Source organism: Poecilia reticulata, chromosome 13 (genome assembly GCF_904066995.2).
Source record: "Poecilia reticulata chromosome 13, P_reticulata-male-v2, whole genome shotgun sequence".
Taxonomy (NCBI): Eukaryota; Metazoa; Chordata; class Actinopteri; order Cyprinodontiformes; family Poeciliidae; genus Poecilia; species Poecilia reticulata.
The window spans coordinates 28,041,404-28,065,315 of NC_088842.1; the positions used below are offsets into that span (position 1 = coordinate 28,041,404).

Consider the following 23,912-nt stretch of genomic DNA (forward strand, 5'->3'; position numbering starts at 1 on the left):
GAGGTGTATTTGTGGAATAAAGTTAAAATAAGCGATGAAGGAAACGGAGAAAGGGCAGCTTCTAAGCTTCGACTAATTTGCACCTCACTGGCTTGAGTTGGACATGGCAGAGAGCTCGTGGGGGAGCCAATTTAAGAAGACCTCAGTGTTTTTATTTAAACTGCTTCATTTTTAAATCTGTGTTTGGGTGAATCTGTTGTTTTCCTCTAGAATTTATGGAAATTGCTAACTCTAATAGCCGAGAACACCGACTCTGTGTTTATTCAAAAATCTGCCTATTTTATAAAGGCCAGCCAGCTTCCCCTCCCTCCGCCCTCCCTTCAGCGCTGTAAAATCAACATTTACGTGTGTTATTGGAAAAACAGAAAACACAGTATTATCCATAGCTTAGATGAAACGTTAAAGCATGTGAAAGCCATGACACCAAACTGCACCAAAACGTTTGAACGCACATGTCATACTATTTGATTCACAGTCTCTCCATGCTGTTTTAGTAATTTTAAGTGTTAAATTATTAAATGCAGTTGCTTTTAACTGAATTACTTTTCAGGGAAACCTTTTCAGGGTATTGTTTCACTGATCTGTAAGAATACCAACATTCGTTTTTCTGAGTATGTATAAAATAAAGCATACTTAAAAAAAAAAAAAAGGAAATCGTAGACTGTGTTAGATTTCCTGCTTACATGACAGTCCCCCCACCCCCCGCCACCCTCCAGAGACATTCAGATGCTCTTAAAAGGCTGTATACGTCAAAAGCTTTACTGCTGAACACATTTCTATAAATTCTACATCAGTGTTGGATAACCCTGAACTCTTCTCCTTTTGATTTTTTTTTTCTTCTTCTTAAAGAGGTGTGACATTTCGCAGGTTAGGACTTCATGAATAACAGCAGTTGTAGGTGGTTGATGTCCTGTGTCAACAAAGCTTTTCAGCAGTGTAATTTAAGATGTTTTCACACATGTTCTCCAGCGCCTTCGGTTTTTTAGACGTTTTCCAGAGGAGGGCTGCATGCATGAACACCTCAGCAGACAGTCTGGACTGTTGGCATGCTGGTGTGCTTTTGTTAGCGTCTATACTGTGCACTTATGCCTTCTCGCACAATGCCTTCCACTCTTGTTGATATTGTGAGTATGAAGCTGCAAAGAGGAGCGCAGAGAAGGTTATCATTTTTTAACAAGTGGGAAGCCGTTGAGGATTCATGCAATATTCTGAGAAAAAACAAACAACTTATAAATCCTTAAACATATCTGTGCAAATTCATTTTCTATACCCCCTTTTTTTTTTTTTACGTTGCAACCACAATCTTCAATGTTTTTTTACTGGGATTATATGGGATAAATCTTCACAAAGCAGAGCGATGGATGGATGGATGTTTTCAGCGTTTTACTTAAGAGAAATTGGAACATTGTGTTTTAGAACACTGTTTTTTTTTTTTTAGACCCACTTTTTGCTACAATTACAGCTGCAAGTCTTTTGGGATATATTTCTTCTAGCTGTGCACAGCAAGAGACTAAATGTTTCTGCCGATTCTTCAGTCTCACGCAGATTGCATTGAGAGTGTCTGTGAACAGCAATTTTTCTCTTATAGATTCCTAATTTGATTTAGGCTAGGATTTGGACTGCTACACAAATTTGCTTTGTAGCTCTGGCTGTATATTTAGTGTCATTTTTCTTCTAGAGAGTGACACGCTACCCAAGGCTCAAGTCTTTTGCAGTGTCCATCAGTTTTTCTTCCATGAGTGCATTTTATTGACCTCTACCAATCTTCCCATTAGCTGTGATCAGCTTCTTTGTTTTTGCTAAGGAAAAGATTCCCCACAGCACCAACACATCTCTGCAGCGTTGATGTGTTCAGGGTGAGCTGGGCATGTTCAGAGTTTGAGATGTTGTTTCAGAATCTGCCATTTAACTCTTTTCATAACTTCACTGACGTGTGTGGTGGTGCCTTATTCACTAATGTCTTCAGGATGTATTTACACCATTGCTCTGCTTGTTTGGTCTGGACCAAAAGCAGAATTGATTTTTCGCTTTGTGTAGTTTGCTTTCTTATTGTCCTTTTTTTGCAAGCACAATATAATTTGAAAACAAACGTGGTTGATGATCATTGGTGGAATTCAACAGAAATGAAGGGGGCGGGACAGAGCTCCGACTCGGGAAAACTAACTTTCTGTTATGTTATAACAGCTGTTACAACTGGAAAAATAGCAGCTCATTCAACACTGGATATTTCTGATTTTGGATCGACTTCAGAGAAAACACACTTGAATGAGAGGAGTTGGTTTGCGTGTTCTGACCCACAACATGCTGGCAACAGCATCGCTAAGCAAGACATGTTGGATCAGTTATGATTTGAGTACAATTACAACATGGAGCAGTAGCGTTAGCGACACGGAAGGGCTCATTTTTACCTTAAAGGCAAGCGACAGTGACTCATGAAGTCCAAAAAGACATTTCTTTAGTTGATTTGGATCGAGGCCAGTCTGTATTCACCCCAGAAGCAAACTGCACCAGAGTTTATTTGTAAGTATGACCCCTCAAAGAGTGGGTTACGGTTCGGTTGTGTGGTCCGCACCAAGGTTCGCTTGAGTCTATTCACACCTGCAGAAAAGGTCCAGACCAACGAGGGAAACAAACTCTGCTGGCTCTAAAGCGGACCAAATGTGTTGGGTGTGAACACACCCTAAATAAACGTTGGAGGCCTTCACAGAGCAGCTGTATTTATATTGAAAGTACAGTCCATGTATAATACAGTACATGGACTGTACTGTATTATATTTATGGGTATGGGAGTAATTATTTATTGAGTGAATTTGTAGTAAAAAATCTTAAACTCTACTGTGAAACACTATTTCTTTTTAGCAAGCCCCATAAAAGGCATACATTGTTTAAAAAATCAGAATGTTTGAGTGCCAGAGTTTTGCTAGGTGTCTGTAAGGTATAATCACTCAGGCAACTTCCCTCATTAATGTAACAGTTTCAGATAAAGAGTGTTCAAACCCATAACTGTTTATCATATTGGCAAGGCTTTGATAACGTGGCTTTCAGGCACAAAATAAAAAGAAATCGTGCCTGCAGCTGAGGGAAAACAGTTTGACAGTCCTGCGTGCGGCCATATGACCTTTTACACAATAATGCAATGTATTCTTGGATCAGAGAGCATACTTTTAATTTCACAGCCAGCTTGCATTTCCAGATATCCAGTGCACTGGCTCAAGTATTTTGCTGTCGTTTTGATATGTTGTCCACGTGTGGTGTTCAATAAGTAATGGGGTTGCCTCAGCACGCATGCATTAACGCTGCAGATCAGCGGAGCTGCTCAATGCACTTCGAACGATGTGACTTTCCCAAGTGCCCTTACAGCTTTTTCCAGCCGGAAGCATCTGGTTTCAAGCTGCATAAATCATTTTTTACGTAGAAATACACACAGACTACCGAGATTATCGAGTGACGATGCCTGAATAGAACCCCGTCTCATGTTCTGCAGACCTACAAGCGAGCTCAATTAGATTCTGTATGTAACCTTACAAAAAACTGATGCAACAAAATTGAGTTAATTTTCGATATGCTTTCCAAGACTTGCTGGTTTTATGTTTTGCAGGTATTGACAGTTCCAGATATTTTATGCAATAGCACGTTCAAACCGGTAAGATGCGCTTTGATCGTTCTCATTTTTTAGAGGAAATTTCTTGTGAAACCCACTGCTTGTTCAGGTGTTGGGATTGCAGAAGTTTCTAGCAGAACTACTTGCTTCAGAGATGATTGGCTGGTCTGTTTGAAAAATATATTCCACAGAAGCTCATTTGAGAGGCATGTTGTCAAAATCCTACTCGGTTTATACAGGTGTTGGGGAAATGCACACCCGCTTGTTATAACTTTCAACATACGAAAGTAACTAAATTGATACCTGAATTTGTTTTCACACTTTTTCTTTTAATCTGTAAGCATGAGGAGAAAAAAATGTAATCAGGAGAAACAAAAGCTCTGGCAAATCTCTTCTCTCTCCCTTTGCCCACTGTGCCACCCACACACCGCCTCATGTCTCTGCTGCTCGGCTTCTCTTCATTCGATGCATTGTTGTGTAAAATGACAACTTGGTGGAAAGGTTTTTCTTCCACTCCGGGCTTATTTTACAGCAAGGTGAGTTTTCATTCCATCACTGGGGTTTTCCCCTGAAAAATAGTCACAGGTTTTGAACAGAAGGAAAAATCTTGTCACCTTTTCCCTAAAGCTGATTCTTGTTTTCCTTTGTGCATCTTTCTCCTATTAGCAAAAGTATGCCAGTGACAGCAACCAATGAAGGCTAAGGAGATTTCTGATTATTTTTTATGTATGATGTTCTTGTTGATCTTGGAAAATTATTTTTAGGTTCTTTCTGAAAAGAAAAGCCTGTAGCCTCAGAAAACACTGCAGTAACTATGACAGACGTGAAGCATGAGCCAAGGAAAAGGGTGTTGTCTACCAAAGGACATGTGGTTCCAACCATGTGTCATTTCTTACCCACATTTAGTATTCACTTGACAACAAAGGATTTGAGGTGGTTTCTGTTTTCCACTCATGGTCTGCTGTTAGGAGATGTGGTTTTAAATCATCAGCAAATAGTTTCTTCCAACAGGGTTTGATCAGGGTTCCTGACCTATCAACAAATAATCAAATAAATTGGTCTAGAGCATGGTCTGAAGTTTTCAAGTAATAGACAGTGGAATTAAATAGTATATGAGAATTACAAAGACAAAGCTACACTAACATACTTCAAAGAAAAGCAATGGTTTAAGGACATTGACACATGAGGGACATTGGAAAAGGCAGAATAGTGCAGATTGGAGGTGCGACTTGATGTTCTCTTTCTATAGGTGATGCACTTGGCCCCATCTTTCAGCCTTTAACCTTGACCAAGATGTCAGTTGAGCTTTTGCGGTGACTAAATGTGCTGTCTTTCATCCTGTCGACTTGGCTAAGAGCTGAAATGCTTAGCTGTGTTTCTCTCCAGGATGAGGCCACTAAAGTAACTACAACTGCTATTACATTTTTAGTTTTCTTGAACCTTGATCAGTGCTGCTTTTCTTGTATGTGGCAGAAAAATCCTGAGAACATTGCCTGGCTCAGCTCTGGTTCTGCTGGAGGTTTCTTCCTGTTAAACTGTTGCTGCATACACGCTCAGTGTGAGGGATTGCTGCAAAGTCAGCAACACAATGCAAGTGAATATCTACATGCTTATCCAGAAGTGAATGCTGCAAGTTTGTGATTCAGTGCAGTCCAACTGCATTATGTGATCCCTGGATCAGTTGAAATGGAAGTATTTTAATTTGTATGGTTGGATTGAAATGACTTTATTTGTGGTGCGTTGAGATGTGTTTGTGAATTTGCACTACCTAAATAAACTAAATCGAATTCAATTGAATCAGTAAATGTGTTTGTCTTTGTTAAGTTGGATCCACAGGGAGTTGTTTCAAGATTTCTTACCCTCTTTAACAAACTTCCCTAAAATTTTTGAGGCTCCTAAAATCTCTTTTTTTTCTTTTTTATCTGAAATCAATGTTGAAAAAATGTAATCTTTTTATCTTGTTTGCCACATTTTTCCTTTTCTACCAAGAGCCCAAAAAGCTAAATTTTGTTAAAGTGGTGGAAGCTGGTTCAAGAATTTGGAACAAACCAATTTCAGCCACAATCTCTGAGCTTATTACAAAAAAGAGTCACAAATATAGATATAACAGGGTGCCAAGCTTGAAGCACTTACTTTCATCTCTGGGTCTCGTAATAATAGGTTACACTTACTTCATCAGACAACATCTTATACTGACACCAAAACGATGGTAATTTTAGAAAATATTTCACTTTCTGCCTCCTTTATACTGCACTGCTTTAATATTGTCAAATGTTGGTACACAATCTTGTTAGGCTCCTATTATGTATGTTCTATTTATGTCATTCATGTGTGGATTACACCCTAAGAGACCTCCTCGTTCTGTTTTTAAAAAGCATTGTTTTCTGGGACTGTCAGTCCATTGCTGTTCACTTTCTTGTGTTTTTCTGCGTTGTAATCCATCCATTTTCTGTACACCCCAGTGGGGTCAGGAGGGGTGCTGGTGCCTATGTCCAGCGAACATTTCGGGTGAGAGGCGGGGTTCACCCTGGACAGGTCGCCAGTCTGTCCCTTGTAATACGTTTCGTTATTTGTATAAACTGTTAAATAAATGGGGCTTTGTAATAGCTGACACCAGTGTTCGACACTGTTCACTAAAAAGTTGATCATAAACGTTAATCATAACCATTACATGAAAATAGTATTGGAAGCTAATGATAAAGCGCTAAATTCAACTATGATGATACCCACATATGCCACCACCAACAGGGTGATATGCGCAAAAATTAATTTGCGCTAAATGTTTTCAAAGTTAGCAAAAACACTAAATATGAACTCCCCTACTTGCGGATTATCAAAAGTGTGCCCACCACTGGGTGACACATTTTTTAAAAAAAGGTTCGAATTGCAAACAAGCTTGAATGACTGTTAACTTTTTCATTTGGAAATCAAAATCGTTTTAGCAATAGTTTGCATTTCAACAACCTTAGTGCAAAGTAGTAGTTTACAACAGCGTCCTTCAAGACACGCCAATAAATTCTGCTTTTAAGGGTTAGTCATGTGCGAGTTATAAAACCCCGCAGTATGGTGCACATTTATCTTGCAACTTTCTATGTGGTGCTTCTGTTTCACACTTTTATTTTTCAATCTGTGCTCGTTTTGGTTCAGACATCAAAACTGTGGTTACCCACAGGGAAACATCCTGATTCTGGTCTGGTATCAAACACACTATTTGTCAAACCTAACTACCAGTTAGAAGGCGTGCTTTTTCCATCTGCACAAAGCCACAGTCTCATGGCTTCTATTTTAGACATCAAATAATGAAGTGTACCAGATGTGTTGAGGAAATTAAGTGAAAAGGGGGGTAGCTTCTGCCACAAGGCGTCCTGCCTAAACATCTCTATGAGGAGCTGATGGTGAGGGAAACCAGGGTTCCTCAAAATTTAGTGCACATAAGTTTTTTATTTTGTGACAAATGGCAACTGTGCAAATAAATGTTATATTTTTAAGTGGCAGATGTTCTTCTACTGTACGGATCAAAAGTTGGTGTATTACGTTTAAAGTATACATGTTAACAGAATATACAAATGGGGAGCAGATGGAGCAAAATGTAAACTTCGTTTTTAAGATGCGACGTTCACAACCATATAGAAGAGCTGTGTTGCAGAAATATGTGCTGGAGAAAAAAGGGTGTGAGGCAGGAGGAGGTTTTAGAACTGTCAGCTAACACTGGGCTCGGCGCAGGCTGTAATCACACTGGTATGACTAAAGCCATTAGTTACCTGTATTGTTCTTTAAAAAGCTCCCAGTATTCCCGGGCCAGCCTCCTTTCAGGCGTGCATGGAGTCCTTAATGTGCCCAAATGTCTTTGCATGCGGCTGAATTCGAGCAGGAACAGAGGGAGCTTATGAGATTTAGATCATGGCTGGAAAGATCTGCCGTTGTGCTGACTTTGAACAAAATCAGGGTAAAAGAAACTGCGGTATTTTAGTACGCAGCTGGACACATGGAGGTACTTATTTACTGTTGTCAGCTGACAGGCTCATAAGTCTTGTTTTAGTGATTTATTTTTATTTGTTAACATCAGCTCAAGGACTTGTGCTGTGTGTGTTGGGAGCAATCACTGGCTACGGCAGATTTTCATTAACGCAACCTAAATTACATAGATGTTAAAAAAATGCCATTAAAAACATTAAATCATCATCAATCACGCCAAACATAGTCACGGCTTTTTCCGTTTTTTTACTTTTTTTTTTTTTAATTCCCTAGCGTTTGTTTTTCCTCATAAACTCATTAATTTGGGAGCATTTGAATTACATACAAAACATTTAGTTGATTAAAACCATATTTAAATTGTTCTGAATTGTAAAAAAAAAAAAAACCCTGAAAGAAGTTTAATTAAAATAAGGGAACAAGAGATCCCAGAGAGAAAGGAAAAAAATAAAAAAGGCAAATTAAGTTTTATATAGTGACCTGGCCTGGTTCTGTCAACATTACCTGGTCTGATGTTTTTCTCACAGGGCCGCCTGCTTTATTAGGAAGTTACTCTTATAAGAAGCAACCTTAACCTGCCCTGTTTCAAACACAGTAGTTTAGAAATGGTTGCTCTTACATGAAAACATGTTTATTCGTATCGAGGACAAAAAAAAAAACTTCAATAATTAAAATATGTTCTGATTGTACATTTAAAGCAAAATAAGTCTGACTTTATCTCGGCTGTGAATATGCAAACTGCCATTCAAGACAAAAAAAAAAATCATACTGCTGGTATAATAATAGTTGTTGATCATTACAGTCATTTTGAATGAACATTTATTATTTAAATTGGCAAAACCAGATGTCAGCAAATTATGAATATTTGGATTAATATCCACTAAATCAAAATGCCGTTTTCTAATATTTTATTCTTTATTTTTAACTCTTCTTCATACGACCGTCTGACATTACTTGTAAATTATTTGAGCTACCTGCTCAGGTAGCCCGGTCTGAACATTTACAAAAATTACAATATTTCTTGCCAGTCGTCTCAGAAACTGAAAAATCACATATTCTAAGCCTTTGTTTCTTGCGATATTCACAGTTATGGTTTACAGATAATGAAAACCCAAATTCAATGTTTCAGAAAAGGAGGATACTGTGACAAAGGTCATTAATAGAAACTCCTGGTGTCACAGCCTAATTGGCTAATTAACTCAAAACACCTGGAAAGGTTTTGTGCTGCTTTACACGGTCTCTCACTCTGGGTCAGTTGGCTACACAATGATGGGGAAGCCTGCTGATTGGACAGATGTCCAGAAGACACCCTTCACATGCAGGGTAAGCCACAAAAGGTAATTACTGAAGAAGCTGGTTGTTCATAGGGTTCTATATCCAAGCATTTTAGCTGAACATTTTGGTAGGTAAAGATGCAACATCAACAAGGAGGACTTACGTTCTTAAGCAAAATCCACTCCAGACCATCCACCACACACACAGACTAGTACCAGACACGGGCTAAAAATGTGGCATTCTCAGTGTCAAGCCATTCCTGAACCAGAGAGATGAGACCTCATCAGAGGCGTCTCATCCAGGTAAGCAGAAAGGGAACTGGACCGTTGAACAATACTCCAGAGTCCTGCTTTTAGATGAAAGTGAAGTTCTACAATATAATTTGGGAATTAAGGTATTTTTGTTTCAAGGATAACCCCTTGAGATATATAATCTCATTTTCAAGGGGGCGGGGGGCCTTACAAAACCTAAGATAAAAGAAGATGAGACGCTGTATTCATTGATGCAGTTAATTCATGCAAGAGGATGTTGCCTAACATACTTTTGAGTGCATAGAAATGTACATGCTTTTCAGAAGCCTGACATTCGTGCTTAAAACATTGTTTTTGATTGGTCCAATGTGATATTCAAATTTTCTGAGACTGCGAATTTTGGGTTTCCTTTACACCTCTAAGTCATAATCATTAAAAATGCAAAAATATAAAATATAATAAAAGCGTGAAATACTTTACTCGAATTCGGTTGGTTTGCAATTTTCTTTTTTTTTTTTTTTTTTTTAGAAAACAAGAGAAAGAGAAGAAAAAAAGCCCAATCTTGGATGAGAACCAGCACTAATATTAAGAGAATTCTCCAGAGTGCTGTCGGCACTCAGATCTTAACACGCAGAAAACGGAGCATGACTGGTAAGACTGTTTCAGAGATGAATCATTGATCTATGGTTCTCTTCCTTATTTTCAGAGGAATTGGCAGTGAAAGATATTGACGAGCATCATCGGCATTTAAATGACAAAACAAGCGTGTTTCTCTGAATTTCGCTGAGGCAGCAGGGAGGAGCGGGGAGGCAAATCGTAACTCGGGGATTCTGTCCTGCTGTTAAGCACTAAGACTCACCATCCAGTGAGGATTGGAAGGAAAACCCGGCTTGTCTCCAAACTTGTTAAACACATAAACGGTGTTAACATGCTTTGTTCCATTGCACAGCCCCCCACCCTGTGCCTACACCTCCACACACCCCTCCTCCAACCCTATATCCAAACACTCCCCCTTTTCAAAGTTGAGTAAACCTGCCGAGAAGCGAGCGGAGGAAGCTTAGCCCTGATTTCAGTGCGGTGGAGGAGCCAGAGGGCCCAGGGGACACTCAGGTTACCAGCATTGAATCCTGCAGTATTAGCAGGGCACGGGGAAATAACAACCTGCCATCTGGAACCTATGTTAAAGCCATCCTAGCCTTGCAGCATTCAATCACACTGACCTCAATTAAGTGTTATTTGTTTAGTATTTATATTCTCTTCTCCCATTGCCTGCAGAGCTTTCTGTTCCTTGTTGTATCGGATGCCTTAACGTGCTTTGTCAGATCCCTAGTGATAGGGTTTAGATTTTGTTAGGGGGTCTCCTATTCCTTATGAGGTTTTTATTAAACTTAAAGCTATTGTACATTTGAAGAGGTCTGAGGAAGAGAGCACCTTAAGTGCAGCACATAAAGGCTGCCTTTGTTTGAGTGACATTGGATAGTTTGGTAGATTAAAATTTGAGTTTTTGTTTTTTTTCGTTTTTCCTCATGACTCAACATTGCTTTTTTTTGACCCCACTTAAACAGGAGACAATGACTGCACTTAACTAGGTCGTCCTTCTTTTGAACCTTGACGCTCCACACTTGCTCTAAAGGTGAGCGTTATTTTGCTGTTTCTCATTTTTGCCGTACAAAAGGTTGATGAATATATTTTCATATACTGGATGTAAATGTTTTTAGATTTGGTTTGCTTTACTTTTTTTAATTAAAGCTGGTGGAGGTAATGTTTATTAAAGAACAATTATGTTTTTTTTTTTTTTACATATTGTCACCTTTCTAAAATAATGCTCTTAGTTTGTCTAAAGAGATTTTTGCCAAAAAGTAGTGACCTCTTTCTTTCCAAAAGATGTTCTAGGCAAAAAAAAAAAATCACTTTTGAGGAAAAATAAACTAATTTACTAGACTATTGTAGGAAGACCATTATTGATCAGTGCATACTTAAAAGTGAACAATACCAAGACCCTCATCCTGGTTGTGATTGTTTTCTTTTCTGACAAAGCTGTGTATTTCTGCAGATGGCAATAGGACCACAAGGAAGAGGCAGACGATATAATTTTTATTATAATCATCTCTAAAACTGTCAGGACATAGTGACAGTTTTAACACATGTGTAGAACACACTTTTATAAAACTTCCATACTACAGTGTAGTATGAATCAGGAACCTGTGTTCCAGATAGGTTCTTAAAACCTTTTTTTACTGTTAATTTGCTTGGAATTTGAAACATTAGCTTCACAAAAATTGTAAGGATGAAGAAGTCAGACATCTAATAGCTACTTTTTGATCACTCATTAAATAAAATCTGTTTTGCAAAATGTTTATAATTTTAACATAAAATCAGATTTTTCCTCAGAAACATCCCAAATTGACAGAACTCTCTGTCTCTGCATCACTGAACAAGTGCAGCAAAATCCTCGTGGTTGTGGAGTAGAGGTATTTCTACGAAATTTAAAAAAAACTGAAAAGAACTAAAGAATATTGCTTCCGGCTTCCTCCCAGAGTCCAAAAATATGACTGAGTTAATTAGTCTCTCTAAATTGCCCTAAAGTATCGGTGTGTGTGTGTGTGCGTGCGTGCGTGCGTGCGTGTGTGCGCGCGCCCGCGGTTGTTTGTCCTGTGTTGCCTTGTGATTGACTGACGACTTGTTCAAAGTCTGCTGGAGATAGGCACCAGCCCTCACATTACTCTTGGATTTATCCATTTATTAGATGGATGGATCGATTGAATTATAAAATGAATAACATGTCCAACCTAATATTGAGGGGAAAAAGCACTGATTTACTACTATGCTTTAGGTTGTTAAATCATTCATTCATTTATTGCAACAGTACTGAAGCCTTAAGCAACTTCCTGTCACTGATCATTAAACATTTAAACATCAGTCTGTATGTTTGAATTTCCTGTAGAATATTTGGATTAATATTTTAATTGTGAGATTGTCAAATGTGTCTAGAATTGGCTAAAGCCAGCCATACCTTCCCCCCAGCAGCTATCTGGAAGGAGTTCAGCAGCAATGAACGTCTTTTTGCTTGGACTGGAGTTGAATCGCTGCAGTTATTACGTTAAACAAATCAAATCTGCCTGCAACCAACATCAGGTGGCTTAAGAAGCGTAAGTAGAAGAAGTGCATTCCTAAAACAAATTGAACAGTTTGACCCTGCTGGTGTTGCTTTCTCTTTAGAATCTTTCACAAGTTTATCGCACATTTTTTAACGATTGTTTCTTCTCTGCTTGCATTCAGTCTTGCTTGTAGAAGCATTTTTGTGACAGAAATGGGGATATAGATGACTGTGGGGAAAAACGACAGACGTATGTGTCGTTTGTCTGTCTGTTGTTTGTTGTTTGACTCCAAACCTGCGGATTCACAAAGGCAAGTATATCCCTGTTGGACCCGAGTCGTCTTCACTCACACTTCGTCTACGCTGGTGCTCCAGACGGTGCATATCTAGTGCTTAGACACGATGCATTTGTTTTAGTTTTCGACTGGCCAAGCACAAAATCAGCAGAGTAATTGGTGTATTGTATTTGAAATGAAGACTGAAAGTTGGCACAGAATTTACACCAGTATAAATCACTACACATTGAATGTTTTGCTTTTTAAAGAATTTGTCAGAGGTTTTACTTCTAAAGTACGCCAACAACTCTGTATTATATTTATTTTTTACAATCTGCCTGGTGGTCAGTACTTGCGTTTTAAACCCATCATGGGACAACTGGACGATCGGTTTTCAATAGCCGTGTTACCCTCATAGTTATTGCACTTTGAGAAAAAAAAAGTCAATTTTTATAGTAGTAGATTCATTCCCCTTAACTATGTAGAAATTCGACATGGTATCACCAGCAGCAGTAGCTGGATTCGCATCAGGTTTTGCTGAGGTTGGCAGCATTTAAACTAGGATGCCCAGAGGGACGTTTCTGTCCATCTCATTCTTTAATAATAGTAATAAAGTCTTACCTCTGACTCAACTTTGATTTGCTGTTTGATGCAAGTCTGTTTCTAATGAATTGACATTTCAATGTTTAACATTTAAAGAAAATAAACCTTAAATCTAAAACTGTTAAAAATGTGCATGTCTCTTTAAATGACATGACAATTAAAATAAAAATTGCAACCTCTATGCTCATTGTGGTTACTTAAGCAACAGCAACATCTCTTTGGTCCAAAACGCCATAAAAAGGCTCAATTAATTGTATTTTGTAACAAAACTTATCCTCTCTACCTGCTGCAGTGTCACATAACAAAAAACTTTTACATGAGGGTTTAAATTCTTGAGTTTAGCTGCTGCAGTTTTTCTTTATTTCTTTTTACAAAAATCCTATCTGCACCTTTGGTAATGAATTAATGAGTCTGTTGACAAGTGTGGCGGCGGCGGGACGGGGTGGCTCTCAGTGAGGCGTGCGTTCAGCAACAGAAGACGGGAACGCAACATGAGACTTTACATTTCAGTTTACGAATAATGACCACTCTATTCATCAAATGCACCCCCACGGCTAAAAGATGTGAGAAGTGTACATTACACACCTTGTGCTAAAATGGTGATATTTACCAGAGAAAAAAAACTGTCTAGCTTGGAAATAACCTGAATTAAAACAACAGTTTTATTCATAAAACCTGATAAAAAAAAACAATCTTGTCATGATTTAACCTCGGAGTAATTTAGGAAGCATTTCATGTGATAGAGCAAGAAAATAAAAGAATAAAATAAAAGAAATAGTTTTTAAGATTTTTTCTTGTATAAACCAAAAACTATAAAGGGTGATTTTATTTAGTGGTTTCAGAATAAAGACGACTAACTACAAAGCGAGAACTATTTTGCATCAGGGTGTCAACATTAGTTTGAGAGCAAGTTTGACAGAAAATTTGAGAAAGTTTGAAAAAATATCTTTTGAGAAATATAGAATCACTTTTTTGTAAAAAGTGATTCTACATATTATTCACTCAAGTGAGGCTGAATACATCATCACATTTTTGCGTTTCTGTTTGTAAAAAATAAGTTATTAAGTTACTTACTGTTTTGTGTTGGATTATCAAATAAAACTTGGAACAAATTGTAAAACATATTTCAAAGAATACTTTTGTGAGGCTTTGTAAACGAGAATTAAAATCAGAGTTAGCAGAAGAAAACAACTGAATGATGATTAATCTTTTCTGTACTGCATGAATTGCCATAAATTACTTTGTTTCTTTGCAACTACTTCCAGCCATATGCATAATGTTTTTGTAAGGTTTAATCATTCAGATTTCCAGGTTTTATGCTTTTCAGGTTTAATTCTTCCTCCCTCGTGAGAATAACATTTTGGCTCCAGAGGTTTCTTTTCCTTCTCTTTATGCAAGCAAAATATGCAAAAACTGGAAAAATGGAAAGATGGAGCCTATTAGGAAGGAATGAAATAGCTTTTTAAAAGCCATGCTGATAAACTGGTGGGGAAATTGGTAAAAGCTTTAACCCTTAAAACAGTTGACATCGTTTCTCTTTTCCTTTCTTCTCTTTAATTTTTTATTCATTCCCTTGTGAGTGGTTTTAATTTTTTTGTACACCACGGTACCAACATCTCACCGTGAAGTATAAAAAAAAAAAAAAAAAAACATTTCAAATTCTCACACTTATTTTGCAGCCTTCTGTGATGATTGAACGTTGGTCTGAAGTTTGGCTTTGGTGTGTACCGCACTATCAGCATGTCACAGGGCTAGTTGCTTTCTACAGATATCCGGTAGATAAAAGCTGCAGAACTGGGACTCTGAGCCCTCTGCTAAATGTCCCCCAGCATCAGTGACAGGCATCGACAGGAGAGGATGCCTTCAATGCCCACCAAGTCACATGTCAGAGCTCTTCCCAATCGGCTGTTAAAGGTTCTGTTGGGGTCATTTTGTGTCATTTTGTTTAGTTTGCAGTGCAAAGTACCACAGCTAGGAATTGTTTTCATTCAGACACATTGGAGGGTATTCAAGTATGAATACCTCCTTAAAGATTTGCCATTCAAATCAGATCTTTGACTAGGCCTTTCCTAAAAGGCCATGTAGCTTATTTTTTTAAGCCATTCAGAGGTGATCGTCTTGGTGTGTTTTTCGGATCACTGTCCTTTCACGTGCTTAAGCGTAACGTTACTGACTGGTGTTTTAAACAAAATTACATACATTTTACAGCAGAACCAATGACCCTGATTGTTAGGTGGTTTAAATAATGTTCGGTCTCTTTTTGTGAGATTCGGGATGAGGAGTTGATGGGGATACACAGATATGAAAGTTAACTTTTTCCTTTAACAAAGGAAATCATCTTTTGAAAAAATGCAATTTGCATTTACTGTTTTTATTTTGAAAATGTACTTGATGCTCTAGAACGGAGACTAAAAGAGGAAGAAAAAAAACATTAAAATTGTATTTGGGGCAAATACTTCCTGATGGCAAAGTATGTGTAAAATCCCTACAAATCAAATTGTTTGAAATATTTATAAAATGTGAATCCAATATAAAAACCCACCTACAATTCCAGGATTCTAAACCATTTAAACCAAGTTAAAGATAATATTTAATATCATCTCCCTCTGTTTTGTTAGTAACTTAGAAACTTGAATTTTTAAACCCTGAAAGCTGGCTTTCCAAGTCTGGGTTTGGTTAATAGCTTCATTAGACTGCATGGCATGAGTTAAGTGTAGCTGCATGCATGCGCGGAGCACAGAATGATGTGTTAATTCTGGGTAATTTATTACCCCTGGTGTCGCCGGGCGAGGCGCCGCTGACAGATTCTGTCTCCCTGGGATCACCCTCAGCCAGGCTTCCATGGGCATTACCTGCTTAGCAGTGACTCTTGCATGTGGAGCTCACATCCGCTGATGCAAGTATGATGTAAAACCCTCAGTGCAGGAAAACAACAGCGAGGAGACACACGGTGAACATTTTATCCGGCTGGTAGTCTTTGAAGGTAGAGAGCTAAAAGCATACCTGTGGAGAGGAAGAAGAAGATCAAATTCAGCATCACCGTTATAGGCATTTGCTTGGCCCTCATATGGTTTTTATTTATGGAAGTATCCTTTTCTGTCTAAGCCAAACTCTGATTAGATCAGTGTTGCTGATTATGGCCTAGAGCTAGAGATCAATCCTAATTTACTGGGAGAATTAAATTTATATATAGGAGGATGCAATGCCCTACCCTGATGGAGGAAAGGTCATTTTCTCCCATATGTGTGAACAATCAAAGAGGGAAACTAAAAGAAGACGAACCAAGCCTTTAGTTAAAAAAAATCTATGTCTGAATAAAATGTAAATGTAAAATTTTTTCCACATTTGATTATGCCACAATCAGACTTTATTTTATTTTATGCCCTTAATTCATATAGAGCATGGCAGTTAGCCATCTAGTCAAAATCAGCAACAGAGGTAGCAGTATTCATAGACTGTAAAATTGGAGCCGTTAATGAAAGGTCTATTACAAAGAAGCACTTCCTGAAGCGCAACCCTGTGTGGTAGATCTGCAATAAATTTCACCCCATTGAAGTCAATGTGTCATTGACACATGGCGGGTATCAACATGGTTGAATTTAGAGCTTCAACCGTGCTAAATACCATGTGTAATATTAGCAGAACTAATGTTTATGAGTAGTGTTTTAGGGTAGCGGAGTCCTCCACTGGAAAACGTCATCCTCAAGAGGAAACGTTGTAGTGGCAGAGCTGTTTGGATATACAGCCAGAGCAAAAATAAAATGGTTTAGATCAAAGCAAAGTCGAGCGTCATAATGACTTAGCCAATGTCCATAACTAAAACCAAGTGAGAATTTGTCAAACCACACAGCTTGAGCTGTTTTGCTCAGAAGAAATATTGAAAATTTCACTCACTGAAAGTGGAAAGCTGGTAGAAACCATTCTCCAAAAGTCTGGTTGCAACATGCTACTTAACATAAAGTTAAGTGGTATGACTGCAGGGTGCTGTGGGTGTATTCATATGGTTCTCTGCATGTTTCAGCTCTGTCTATTGTTAAGCCACTGCGATCAGATGGTGCAGACCCTCTGGTACCTTGGAGACATGGGGATTGTGCAGGTAAACATAGGACTGCTAAGATATCCATCAGCCATTTCATATCATAATCGGTCAGAGACAAATCAGCATAAACCAACACTACCCCGGGACGATCCTCCCAAGGACCTTTGTCTGAACTGTCACGATAGTGTGATATCTTTATTTCATTGTCTGAGAACGGGGATTTTTTTTTTTGTATTGCAATGTTATGAAGCTGACGAAAACAAGTCCATTGTGTTTACAGCGGTCCACTGCAGCAGCCACGCCTTCTCCAAACAGTGGATCTTTATAGTCGGAGCTGTCATCTGGTGGCTGATGAAGCTAGAGAGTGATTAGCCACACCCAGGGGCTGTTGAGAAGGGAAATGTGGGAGGTGTGTGGCTGTCAAAGCAGGGAAGGCAGAGATGACTCAGTTGAGCACTTAGAGTAAGACCATTTTCATGCAGCGATGCTTCTTCTGGCTTTGCTGCGTGTGCTGATTTTTTATTTTATTTTTTTTACTGTTGATATTGAACATCCGCTGGTTTTATTGTCTCACTGCGGCCGCGTCTGCTGTTTGCGGTGCATCAGGTTATCGTGGATCACATGTCCATATATATATATATATATATATGTGTGTGTGTGTGTGTGTGTCCATTGAAGCCAGGAATGGCTGCTGGTTCATTTTGCAAAGTGCAGCAAACATCCATATTATTGCTGTTGTGAGGAAACTTAATTACTCCAGTTTATGTGATTGATTGACGCTTTCACTATGTGCTGCTCTTCCTACTGAACAGTTGGAAGCACTTTGATCAGGAAGTCAATTGTGTTATGTAGAAAAGTGTTAGTCTGAGGTTTATATACAGGCTAACACATAAACTAACACAGGAACTTTAATCCTTTTTTAATTTTCTGCTTTTAATGGTTTATTTGTATGGAGAGCCAAAAGGAACAAAATTAAATATGTCAATGCATCATTAATTAAATGCACCATGGCATAAATAAATGTTTAATTATTTTTTTAAATACACAACAAATTTATTAAATATGGATTTAAATCATTAAAATGCAAACTCATAATAGCTGATGCAGATGATTGATTAGATGTGCATGTAATTATTTTATGGTTCCTTCTCCTATGGTGTCCACATGAAATAATTTTATCTGTCAAACTCATGTTGAGGGGCGGGGTTATGGGCGGAGCTTTCACTGATTTGTTGAACTCCACTAGTCTAACCTGATTCTTTGAAATTCTTGTAATGGAGAATTTTCTTAATAATTTCCAGAAGACGCTAGGAGAGATTTTAAAGTTATGAGACGACACAGAAGCAGGAAATTGTCATCCAGGTTACGTGGTCGATCAAGTCAAAAAATTGTGGAGTTCAACAGGTCAGTGTTAGCCTCGCCCCTCAACTTTGATGCTTAAGTTTGACAAATTATTTCATTGTGATCCTGCAGGAACAATGAAATAACAATTTTTTTAGTCATATTCATCGGCTATTGTAGGTTTGCATTTCAATATTTTAATTTCATATTTAATCTACTAAATAAATGATTTAAGCAGTTAAGCATATATCTATTTCATGGTACATCAAATGAATGATTTAATTATGTATTTATTCATTTATTTTTTCTCTTTTGACTCACCATATATTTGAACCATTTATTTTAAGGGTACAATATTCAGACAATTTAAATGAGATTTAAATAACAAGAGCTGGGCGCACACTAAGTCTGCACAATATACCGCAAATCCATCCTTATTGCATCATTACCGCGTATCACCAAGAGCTGCCTGGACTGCAATTAGCTAGGTTAGCTAATTATTTAGTACAATGCATACACGCTCCTTTTGCCTGTAATATATTCAATGGAGCTTGTTTAATGCAGCATAAAAAGCTTTAAAAGGTGAAGTGGTTGTCAATAAAACCTTGTTAATATGGAAATATGGATTTTCTTTTTTTACAGTAGCTAGATGGGACCACTCATTATGTGGAGTCTACGTTTGCTATGAATCCAAAGCAGTGAGACATTCACGCTTTTAAATGATTTATTTAGTGCAAGTCATATAATTCCAGCAACATTTACTGATATCCTTGCAAATCACAAGTTTCTAAAAAATGTTCAGCCCTACCTTACAAACTTCAAGTTAGCTTTCTGTTTGCCCTACTGATTCCAATTTCAGTTTTGATGTGTATTTGGGATCATTGATGTGGTGGCACACCCATCCAAGTTGCAACTATTTGACACACACCTTCAGGTGAAGAAAACTTTGATCAGGAGCAGTTCAGGAACCAGAAATGTTTAAGCCTGTTCTAAACTGAAAGCCACTAGCCTTAAACTGACCAACTATTAGCTGCTGGAAAGCACTGACCTCAGCTGTACTGAAAAAGTATGAACTAAGCTTAAACATTTGCGACCATGGCAGAAAAACTTTAAAAAAGAATGTTGCCAAAGTGCAATCTGCACAGATCGGCAGCAGTTTACACATGCCTGAGTGTGTGTGTATGATTTTGACTCTTTGTGAATTAGCTTACTTTTGCCAATAATGGGGGTTTCCACACCTGATGGTTCAGTAGATTCGGTTCTACTGGGGACAAACGTTCAACATTTATTACATTTTTAACTGGTGTGGTTCACTTTCCCATTGCACTGTGACTAACAAACCGTCTCAGAGTTCAATTCACTCCTCCCTAAACAAACTGGATTTTACAGACAAAGGAACCAGAGTTCAATTAAACCAGTGTCAAAATTCATCCTATATTCTAATTCAAACGAGTTTTGAGTTTTGATAAAATAAGTAATCATGCCATGTAAAGACAATGGTAATCTGTGTCTTTTTTTTTTTTAGTCTTAAATTAGCTAAAAAGTAAAATAAATAAAATACAAAAAACACGGTGCAACCCGTCCAAATCTTATAAATAGCTAAAGCCAGAGGCAGAGTTGTAACCCCCAGTGGCTCCTGAGGGCAACACTGTGGACCACTTCAACGGAAGGGGATGGCATTTGACAATCCCACAGGCTATGGTGGGTCGCAGCTTCTGATAAGCAGACTTTCTGAGAAAAATACTTTATTATTTCTGGCTGGGCTGTAAGAGTCGGCCTCACACAGCAGGACCGGGAGTGAGCTGCCAGCAGCTCGGCAGACTGGTAGCATGAATCGCCGTCTCTTGGTTTGTTTTTGTTAGTTGGTGCTCCTGGGAGTTTCTTTTCAGACATTGTGGTCAGTAAGCATTTTTCTATTTTTATGTTTTTTGCAGCATTTCTTTCAGTAAAATTCTCACCGACTTGCACGGCTATATCACAGCCAATCAAGCTGATATCTACTCCCACCAACAATGCATTCGTCTTTAAAGTTTCAGCAGCATGGATCCAGTTGTGCGAGTCTCAGATGCTTGCAGTCCACTTCTTCAGTCGAGTTCTACTTGAGTTATCCTGAGACAATCTCCTGCATCCCGTTGAGAGGGGAGTGTAATTGGTATCCAGCAGTTCAAGAGTAGTGTCTTTGCAGGGAGTTCTTCCACTGAGGGCTGCTGCTTAAAAGCAGCATGGTGAAATGTACCTCTTAAACTGGAAAAAGCATGCACCTGGTGACTAATTTGGAAATGCATGACTCTTGTTACACGATTTTAAACCAATAACAATTGCTTGCAATTGCCAGTGTGCTGCACGTTGTGTACTGCGAATGCAAGCATGAACAGCAAAGAGATCCCTCTGATCCCTGGAAATGAGGAAGTGAAGTGATTTGAAGGATTATTTGCATATTGGATGAGGATGTGCAATCCAAATAAAAATGGTCGCTGGAGAGAAATATGGGATAGATTTGGATGCTACAAGTCAAACTAAATCTGATTACATTTATTTGACTTTTTCTGGCTTGCTTATTTTCTTCTACGTAAGCGTTTTAAAGGATTTTACTTTGAACAGCATTGATGGGATCTTCTATTGTATTAAAAAAGATAGGCACCATTTTTGGATTCTCTTAATTTGTAAGGTCAGGCCATGTCATTGCGGTGGCTCATTTTGTTTTGTCTTTTTACCCAGTAGAAATAATGCTTAGTTATACTTTTAAAATGCATTAGCAATTGATTTACCATCTGCAGCAGTGTTGTATTTAATTTAGGAAACCTTTTCTTGAGATGCCAGGGAAAGTATTGGATTGATCCAGTGTTTTCGTGGTTGTTTAAAGCCTGAAGTAAAACGGCGCATGCCCTCCCCCACGTGTTACTTCCACTGCCAGACAACTGTCTGAAAAAAAGATTCCTTTGCCTATAAAACATATTCAGCTGTTTGAAAATATTTCCAATTAAGAAAAACGATACTCATAAGCTACTAACCCATTGTCAGGCCTCATTCTCGCTGGGTAATGTCTGGTTTGAGCTGTTTGTGTCTCCATTGCAGTGTGTGCCTCACTGCTGTGGGCACGGATATGGGCAGAAACGTGGGCAGGACGAGCGAGTGCCGCAGCTGTGGTCGACACGCCGATGTTTTCAGCGACACTCGCTAATGGAGAACCGCACGGTTGTGGTTTAAATGGACTCAAATCAACCCTGCTACGTTGTATTTTGTCTTGTAGAAATTTATTTCTGGCCCAAACTGAAAGAAAACAATTCAGATTAGCTAATCACTTTGTGGCATTTTACTTTTTTACACATGAAATTTTTTTGTTTGTCAAATTCAGAAGTAGTTTTAACGTAAACCTTCGTATTTTATTTATTTTTTTACATGATTCAAGTGTAGCAACCTGTCCTTACTGTTTAAAGAAACTTAGATAAGTGTTGCCATAACGACCAATTCCCCATTCAGGACAAACAAAGCATTTAATTTTAATGAAATCACATTGAACTCAATTAAATTGAATTGAATTACATCTGCATGATACATGGAATCCAGACTGGACTGGGGATGTAACAGTGAAATTGTCTATAGTACGAGTGGGAAACTATGTTTCAGGAGTTAATGTTTTTACTTAACCGTAATGTTAGAGGTAAAAGATCGCGTTTACCAGCTAATGCGGCCTACAAACAAAAGTAATTTATTTTGATATTCTTGCAAAAGTCAGCAGCAGGGAATCCGTTTGTCAGCAGCATAATAAAAACAACAGAGCAAATAGACTTTCATGTCATAACAGATGCCGCTGTTATTTTTATAAAGTAGAATGTTTCAGGGCTGCGTGCGTAATGTACTGGACCTATTCTTCTCTATTATGTTGGGGGTTGATCTCAGGGTTGTTGCAGTAAGAATAGTTTATCTTTTTTTGCACTACCAAAGAAACAGTCCTGAAGCCATGGAAACTGCACTTAAAATATTTTTGTTCGCCACATCATTTATTTGCGGTGTTTGAGTCTCAGACCTTCCTCAGGCTACTGCTGTGAACCTCAAATATATATAACAGCGACTTTGACAGTTGCAAGTTTACAGTAGGTTGATTATTGCTTAGCTGGTATTAGGTTTGGTTTCCCTGCAGGCCAAACCATAAATCAAATTCATGTCTTGCCTTTGCAGGATAATGAGCAGTAGTTGCAGACTAATGAGAGGCAGGTCACCAGCAGAGTACTTGTCGAAAGACCCTCTTTTAAACCTGTGTGAACTTTATTTCTTTTCTTGATTGTTCCTAACCTTACGACTACCTATTACTTATTTCCATTAAGTCAGGTTGGGCTGTGTAACCCTGGATCAATCCTTATGAGCTGCATTTTGCCAAGGTCAGCAGTGTTCATTATTGCAGAAAGTGAATAAACGGTGGGCTTCTCCCTGTTGCTTACCAGGCTGGTTTGAAAACATTATTCCCTTTCTGTGCTGCTGCTGTCAGGACTAAACCTTGAATTGCTTGGAGTGATTAGTAGCAGGGAGCGTGCTGCAGCGATGGTCCCAGGCTACTTTTGTTTATGTTGAGGCTTTTACGCATTCTGTTTAATGCGCTTGCGGGGCTCGCTTTTGATCCCGGAAGGAGGCTGCTGAGATACCCCTTCGCCGTCGTTCCCCATCTCCCCCCCCTGCTTGCATAAGCGCTACCAAATTCAGTTCTGTCTGACAAGCCGTTTAACCACCCCCACCACCTCTGCCCAAGTCTTTCTTCCCCTCTATTGAAAACACACCTTTCTGTTGACTGAGGAAGCTTTTCTATAGAGCTGAGGCATGTGAAAATCTTTCAGAAAAGGAGTAAGTGCTGCCTGTTTGGAGCATTCTTTGCTTTCAATAGATGTTGTAGACAATGCTCTTGATATCTGCCCAAATTTCTTGCAAGCATGTCTAGAAGTAGGCATGGGGTGATATGAGATTCTCACGGTGGGTAAAAATGCCACGGTTTCACGGTAATTACACGGGAACGTAAAAAAATGTTGCTGTTGCTAAAATCGTTAAAAAAAAAATAAAATAAAAAAAGCGGTTGATCATCAATTGACATTTCACCATTTTTAAAGCGGGTGAACCACGAGTAAACTTGAGCTTGACACATAGCGTCATCCTTGTAAGCAGTCTTCAACATTTGAACAGTTTACGATGCTTTTTTCCTGAGCAGGAAGCAAAGCTTCACAGCCGCCCGCTGGTCATAAAACTTCTCCATGAAGAAAAACGACGGCTGGACATAAGAGCTCTTCCAAGAAAATTCACTGCGGGTAGACGAAACCTTCCACATCAACGCTGCTTGGCACACTGACTGAGAAGGCGTGGTTGAACAAATAACTAGCGGCACTAGTTATATTTTGTAATATCTTGTATGATTGAAACTTATTTCTAAAACTAATATTTGAACATCTTGTAAGTCTAGCTGTTCTTTTCAATT

The 23,912-nt window shown here is 38.5% G+C and overlaps 1 protein-coding gene across 15 annotated transcripts in view; it reads left to right on the forward strand.

Moving 5' to 3' along the window:
- Nucleotides 1-23,912, forward strand: part of tenm4 (teneurin transmembrane protein 4) — a 210,990-nt gene that overhangs the window by 20,165 nt on the left and 166,913 nt on the right. For 2 of the 15 annotated variants that reach the window (XM_008426387.3, XM_008426390.3), the window contains exon 2: nt 9,628-9,750. The exons of the other annotated variants lie outside the window; for them this stretch is intronic. The gene's annotated coding sequence lies outside the window, so the exon portion shown is untranslated. The remainder of the gene's footprint in view (nt 1-9,627; nt 9,751-23,912) is intronic. 15 annotated transcript variants of the gene reach the window in all.